Source organism: Nerophis ophidion, linkage group LG08 (assembly GCF_033978795.1).
Source record: "Nerophis ophidion isolate RoL-2023_Sa linkage group LG08, RoL_Noph_v1.0, whole genome shotgun sequence".
Taxonomy (NCBI): Eukaryota; Metazoa; Chordata; class Actinopteri; order Syngnathiformes; family Syngnathidae; genus Nerophis; species Nerophis ophidion.
The window spans coordinates 49,277,288-49,285,263 of NC_084618.1; the positions used below are offsets into that span (position 1 = coordinate 49,277,288).

Genomic DNA, 7,976 nt, shown 5'->3' on the forward strand with positions numbered 1-7,976 from the left:
GCATTCAATTGAATATGGGTTGAAAAGGATTTGCAAATAATTTTTATTCCGTTTATATGTACGTCTAACACAATTTCCCAACTCATATGGAAACGGGGTTTGTCAAAGATGTCATCTTTGCAGGAAAGAAAATATGATTAATGTATACCACCCAAACATGTCCACATTAAACAAACGGAACAAACTGGTCTCATAATGTCTGCACAGTGTTACTGTGTAACACCTTAAGCAATTGCCACGCCCCCATGTAATGTACCCTATACATATGTGACAGCCACATATGCTTCAATTAACTCCCCTGAAGAGCAGGGAAACCTGTGAAACAGACCAGTAGGGATGAAATAGCCTCTGTGTTTTCCTCATTAGACTTCTTTGTTTGTCTTGTCTTTATTGCACAAGATGTAATTAAACCACACAACAGCTCTCATGTGCCTCTAACCTTTTTCCCGGCAAAACTCGAACTCTCCCTTCCTATCAATAATGTCACTTCCCTATCTCTCCCGGAAGTCCAGCCCCCCAGCCAAAGTCATTGGCTAACACCCCGTAGCCAGCCGCTACATCACACCCCCTTACAAAAAGTCCTCGCCGTCGAGGACTGACCCGTAAGGCAACATATGGTAACATCACAGCAGCATGTAAATCAGAGCGACACATTAGTGCACACAAAACAATGTAGACAACGTAACCCTTACATCACACAAAAGCGGGTTTACACTCCCTCCCCCCGTAATTTTCCCTCAGTCTAAGGACACCACAAAGTCTTGCAAGCGGTCCGGAGACCTCTTCTTCCGCCTTGGCCGCTCCCTTCCAGTCCCCAGTAGTGGGACAACTGGGTCGGGTGTGCCAGTCCTCGGGAGGGAGCTGGAGGGGGCGGGGGACACAATGGGTGAGGAAATTGGTCCCCCTGGGGCGTAAGCGGGGAATTGGGAAAGGGCTGGGCGGGCAAGGGAGAGGTCACCAGTGTAACCGAGGCAGGGGAAAGTATACCCCCCGCCCCGATAGGGAGCTAGTCTGTCTCTGTGGAGGGCCACTTTCCTTGCCGGGGCGGGGGCAGCTGGACACGATACACAACCTCTCCCAGCTTCTGGAGTATCCTACAGGGCCCTGTCCAGCTTGGGACTGCGGCCCCTCTTCCGAATCAGGTTGTAAAACCAGACCAACTCGCCTGGCGCAAAGTCCCTCTCTCGGGTCGTCACGTCATAGTAGTGCTTTTGTTTCACACCAGCTTCCTGCAGCTGCTCCTGAGCGAAACTGTGAGCTGAGTCCAGCCGGTCTTGTAATTTCCTGGCGTACTCTGGCCCTGCAGCGAAGGCCAGGGCATCAAGTAGGCGGCCAAAGGCCAGCTCTGCTGGTGTGCGCATCTCTCGCCCTAGCATGAGAAGCGCCGGTGTGCAAGGTGTGTTCCTGGACAGCAGAGCGACACACCATCAGCACCAGTGTTAGGTGTTTGTCCCAGTCACGCTGGTGGCGGGAAGTGACAATGGCGAGCTGGTCTCCCAGGTTGCAGTGGAATCGCTCCACCAACCCATCACTCTGAGGGTGCAATGGGATAGTGAGGGATCTGTGGATGCCCAGGCGCTCGCAGAAGGTGGCGAACACCTGGGACTCAAAGTTTGTGCCTCGGTCACTGTGCAGAGACGCCATGACGCCAAACCGACTTATCATGTCCTCCACCAAGGCATCAGGAATGGTCTCTGCCCCTGTATGCCTCTGGCCTACATTTGCCAACATTGGATTGGTGGTGGGACAGAGGTTAGTACATGTGCCTCACAATGCGAAGGTCCTGAGTTCAATCCCGGGGCTCGAGATCTTTCTGTGTGGAGTTTGCATGTTTTCCCCGTGACTGCGTGGGCTTCCTCCCACCTCCAAATACATGCACCTGGGGATAGGTTGATTGGCAACACTAAAAATTGGCCCTAGTGCAGACCTGGGCAAATTAAGGCCCTGGGGCCACATGCGGCCTGTTAAGGTTTTCAATCAGGCCCGCCGGACATTCCCAAAACATTTTTTTAGATCTTTAAGGTGGAAAGTGTAGCTGCCATTATGATGGGCAGTGATGTTTTCAAATGACCGAAAGTCTTGAACTATACAAAGTATTTCAATGCTTGGAATCTGTGCTTTTGCATGATATACTAGTTACAATGGTAATCCAATTAGTTACTATGGTAATCTAAGTCACAGCAGCTCAGGCCAAGCACCAAGCAGTGTGGGTGGGAAGCGTGTCCACAGAGTGTTTCCAGGGCGCCCAGCCTGAAATGCGGGTGTCAGGGACAGACGTGGAAGGAGATTTTCACAACAAAGTTCTAAAGCTTAGTGATTTATCAGATGTATCACATTGCAGGTGTTTTTTTTTTTTACTTTTAATTCCTCGCGTTCATACTTTGCTGTGTTTGTTGCATTTTTGTTGTGTTTTGCTTGATTGTAAAATATGTCGATGGAGAGGGGGTGTGACATTCATATGTTGTCAATATTCAGTGGTTTATCGTTCATAGTTAATATTTTAAATCACACATTCTTTATGTTTATGTACATTCTGGGTGTCTCATTCAGTAAAAAAAATACAATTCCATTTTGTTTTTAAGGCGCTCTGTCATAAGATTTTTTTTTTTACATTCATCCATCCATCCATCCATTTACTACCGCTTGTCCCTTTCGGGGTCGTGGGGGGGTTGGGGGGGGGGGGGGGGTGGAGCCTATCTCAGCTGCATTTGAGCGGAAGGCGGTGTACACCGTGGACAAGTCGCCACCTCATCACAGTGCCAACACAAATAGACAGACAACATTCACACTCACATTCACACACTAGGGCCAATTTAGTGTTGCCAATCAACCTATCCCCAGGTGCATGTTTTTGGAGGTGGGAGGAAGCCGGAGTACCCGGAGGAAACCCACGCAGTCACGGGGAGAACATACAAACTCCACACAGAAAGATCCCGAGCCCGGGATTGAACTCAGGACCTTCGTATTGTGAGGCACATGCACTAACCCCTCTTCCACTGTGCTGACTATCCATCGATTTTCTACCGCTTGTGTCTTTTGGAGTGGCGGGGGTCGCTGGAGCCTATCTCAGCTGCATTGGGGCGGAAGGCTGCGTACACCCTGGACAAGTCGCCACCTCATCGCAGGGCCAACACAGATAGACAGACAACATTCACACTCACATTCACACACTAGGGCAGGGGTCGGGAACCTTTCTGGCTGAGAGAGCCATGAAAGCCAAATATTTTAAAATGTATATCCGTGAGAGCCGTACAATATTTTGTAACACTGTGAATGTTGTCTGTCTATATGTGTTGGCCCTGCGATGAGGTTGCGACTTGTCCAGGGTGTACCCCGCCTTCCGCCCGATTGTAGCTGAGATAGGCGCCAGCGCCCCCCGCGACCCCGAAAGGGAATAAGCGGTAGAAAATGGATGGATGGATGTGTGCATTTTTAAGTAACACCAACATTTTTAGAGTATATTAAGTGTCTTATTCTTTTTAATAACATTGTTATTCTGAAGTTAACCAAAAATAAATAAAATACTTCTAATGAACAGGTGCGGAAGAAAACGTATTGATGGATTAAGAGAATGTTTTATATTATGAACGTTATTTTTAACACTGTGATTACCAGCGGAATTATTCATTATTTATCATGTTAAGCAATGTCAGCTAAGATTTATCTGAGAGACAGATGCATCATTAAAAGAGCCACATCTGGCTCTAGAGCCATAGGTTCCCTACCCCTGCATTAGGGCCAATTTATTGTTGCCAATCAACTTATCTCCAGGTGCATGTCTTTGGAGGTTGGAGGAAGACTGAGTACCCGGAGGGAACCCACGCAGTCACGGGGAGAACACGCGAACTCCACACAGAAAGATCCCGAGTCCGGGATTGAACTCAGGACCTTCATATTGTGAGGCACATGCACTAACCCCTTAAAGGCCTACTTAAACCCACTACTACCGACCAAGCAGTCGGATAGTTTATATATCAATGATGAAATCTTAACATTGCAACACATGCCAATACGGCCGGTTTAGTTTACTAAATTACAATTTTACATTTCCCGCGGAGTTTCTTGTTGAAAACGTCGTGGAATGATGACGCTTATGATGATGCATGTTTGTGACGTCTCGGGTTGTAGCGGACATATTAGCCCAGCACCACACATGGCTAAAAGTCGTCTCTTTTCATCGCATAATTACACAGTAATTTGAACATCTGTGTTGCTGAATCTTTTGCAATTTGTTCAATTAATAATGGAGACTATAAAGAACAATGCTGTTGGTGGAAAGCGGTGGATTGTAGCTGCCTTTAGCACCGAAACACAGCCGGTGTTTCTTTGTTGTGAAGCTTTAACACAGAGCGGTCAAGCGAACATGTTTCTCTACATCAACCAGCAAGTTTTTGGATGGGAAAATTGTTATATTAAGTCAGCTCTTCCCGGAGACTTCAGTGGATTATGCGACTTCCTCCTGCAGCTGTCAAAAAGGCAGCTGTGATCTTGGCTCCTCCATTGGCTTCTCTGAGAGACACTGTCGTTCACCGCAACCATCCGACTTTCAGGTATGACTTTACAATCTCACTAAAACACTATTAAAACAATAAGTAGATAAGGGATCTTCCAGAATTAATGTGTCTAATTACATCTGAAACACCACCTGCCGCTGCCTTTTCTTTCTTTCTTTTTTTTTTTTTCTAGTTAGCACTCTAAACGTCCTCATCCACAAATCTTTCATCCTCGCTCAAATTAATGGGGAAATTGTCACTTTCTCGGTCAGAATAGCTCTATCTACTGCTGGCTATGATTATAAACAATGTGAGGATGTGAGGAGCCCTACAACCCATGATGTCACGCGCACATCGTCTGCTACTTCCGGTAAAGGCAAGGCTTTTTTATTAGCGACCAAAAGTTGCGAACATTATCATGGATGTTCTCTACTAAATCCTTTCAGCAAAATATGGCAATATCGCGAAATAATCAAGTATGACACATAGAATGGACCTGCTATCCCCGTTTAAATAAAAAAATCTCATTTCACTAGGCCCTTAACCACCTTGCTGCCTAATCAGACATTATTGTGAGCTTTTGTATTAGTGTTCCTGCAGACACATGTTTTTCTCTAAATTTGGCCCCTTGAGTCAAAATAATTGCCCAGGCTTGCCCCAGTGTGTGAATGTGAGTGTGAATGTTGTCTGTCTATCTGTGTTGGCTCTGTGATGAGGTGGTTACTTGTCCAGGGTGTACACCGCCTTCCGCCCGATTGTAGCTGAGATAGGCACCAGCGCCCCCCGCGACCGCAAAGGGAATAAGCGGTAGGAAATGGATGGACGGATGCCCTAGTGTGTGAATGTGAGTGTTGTCTGTCTATCTGAGTTGGCTTTGTGATGAGCTAGTGATTTGTCCAGGGTGTACACCGCCTTCCACCCGAATGCAGCTGAGATAGGCTCTAACAACCCGCGCGACCCCCAAAAGGGACAAGTGGTAGAAAATGGATATATGGATGGATTGGTTTCTGCATGTGTAATGCACAAAGTTTGAACTCCCGCAGTAGCAGAGGAATTGCAGGGTAGTGCCGAGATGACATCTTCAGGCTAAGCCGTGTATGTTCAGCCTGGGGTTGAGAAGACCTCCACACAACGCTGTAATGCTTTATAGCAGCATTAAGATGTCTACCATGTCAACAAGGGCGCGCATGTTGTGTGACTTTATTTAACGAAACGTATTATAACGTTTCTAAAGTCCAATGCGTCAACGTTAGGTGTTATTAATGCAATTCGCTCATGTGCTATCCCGATGGTAGTGGACCCAACAAAGCAGCGCCACTGCGTGTACGTTTGAGCGATATAACCCCGCGTGGAATACATCGTGTGGAGGAGAGCGTCCTCGGCCCCTGTCCTGGACGAGCCAATGGGAAGGCTGTTTGGCTAGCTGAAAGGCGATGCTAGTTACCGTTAGCGAACTGTTTATTATGGTTTAAGGCGACGGTTACATCACTCATTAGTAAATAAAATGCCTCACAAGACATTGCTGATATGTGAGGATCTTACCATTGCCAACACGGCGTTCCTCAATGCAGAGAACTCAAAAGCAAAACTCCAGCTGTTTACACTGTTTGACTGGCTAGTAGCTTAGCAACTGCTACAGCTAACATGAAGGTGCGTTCGCGGACACAAAAACGTAGAAAATAGGAACACTCTTACTTTGATTACCCCTCGCCCAAAACACAACAACACGGTATTGACCCTTTATTTATTTTTTTGCGCAAACAATACTCAGTTTAATTGAGCATTATAAACAGTTTGCCCCATGTTTACTGTGAAATATGCAATTTGTTGAATATTGCAAATGGTTGAGAAAGGGTTCTATATGCCAGTGTTTTTCAACCTTTTTTGAGCAAAGGCACATGTTTTGCGTTGAAAAAATGCGGAGGCACACCACCAGCAGAAATCATTAAAAAACGAAACTCAGTTGACAGTAAAAAGTCGTTGTCGCAATTGTTGGATATGACATTAAAGCATAAGCAAGCATGCATCACTATAGCTCTTGCCTCAAAGTAGGTGTACTGTCACCACCTGTCACATCACACCCTGACTTATTTTCACTTTTTTGCTGTTTTCCTGTGTGTAGTGTTTTACTTCTTGTCTTGCGCTCCTGTTTTGGTGGCCTTTTCTCTTTTTTTTTGGTATTTTCCTGTAGCAGTTTCATGTCTTCCTTTGAGCGATATTTCCCGCATCTACTTTTTTTTAGCAATCAAGAATATTTCAGTTGTTTTTATCCTTCTTTGTGGGGACATTGTTGATTGTCATGTCATGTTCGGATGTACTTTGTGGACGCCATCATTGCTCCACAGTAAGTCTTTCCTGTCGTCCAGCATTCTGTTTTTGTTTACTTTGTAGCCAGTTCAGTTTTAGTTTTGTTCTGCATAGCCTTCACTAAGCTTCAATGCCTTTTCTTAGGGGCACTCACCTTTTGTTTATTTTTGGTTTAAGCATTAGACACCTTTTTACCTTCACACTGCCTCCCGGTGTTTCCGAAATCTACAAAGCAATTAGCTACCGGCTGCCACCTACTGATATGGAAAAGTATTGACACTCAACAACAACACATCATTTGCAGACTATAATTACTGTCGAACCATCCATCCATTGTCTACCGCTTATTCCCTTTTGGGGTCGTGGGGGGCACTGGCGCCTAGCTCAGTTACAATCGGCCGGAAGGCGGGGTACACCCTGGACAAGTGGCCACCTCATTGCAGGGCCAACACAGATAGACAGACAACATTCACTCTCACATTCACACACTAGGGCCAATTTAGTGTTGCCAATCAACCTATCCCCAGGTGCCAATCAACCTATCACCAGGTGCATGTCTTTGGAAGTGGGAGGAAGCCGGAGTACTCGGGGCGAACCCACGCATTCACGGGGAGAACATGCAAACTCCACACAGAAAGTTCCCGAAGCTGGGATTGAACCCAGGACTGCAGGACCTTCGTATTGTGAGGCAGACGCACTAACCCCTCTGCCACTGTGAAGCCCTATAATTACTGGTTTGCACAAAATATTTTCAACCCAAAAAGATGAAATTAGATAATCTCCCACGGCACACCAGACTGTATCTCACGGCACACTGGTTGAAAGACACTGCTATATGTAAATCCACTCTCTACCGCTTGTGCCTCTCTGGGTCGCGGGGGATGCTGGAGCCTATCCCAGCTCATACGTACTGTATGTCACACAGTGCGTACATCCATTTTCTACCGCTTATTCCCTTTGGGGTCGCGGAGGGTGCTGGTGCCTATCTCAGCTACAATCGGCCGGAAGGCGGTGTACACCCTGGACAATTCGCCACCTCATCGCAGGGCCAACACAGATAGACAGACAACATTAACACTCACATTCACACACTAGGGCCAATTTAGTGTTGCCAATCAACCTATCCCCAGCTGCATATCTTTGCATACAGTGCATACAATTACAATTATTTTAGAA

General features: G+C 46.4%; 1 protein-coding gene across 1 annotated transcript in view; it reads right to left on the minus strand.

Moving 5' to 3' along the window:
* wu:fj29h11 (uncharacterized) overlaps positions 1 to 6,157 on the minus strand; it is a 106,338-nt gene extending 100,181 nt beyond the window's left edge. The window contains exon 1 of the mRNA XM_061908776.1: positions 6,036 to 6,157. The gene's annotated coding sequence lies outside the window, so the exon portion shown is untranslated. The remainder of the gene's footprint in view (positions 1 to 6,035) is intronic.
* Between the last annotated feature and the right edge of the window lie 1,819 nt (positions 6,158 to 7,976).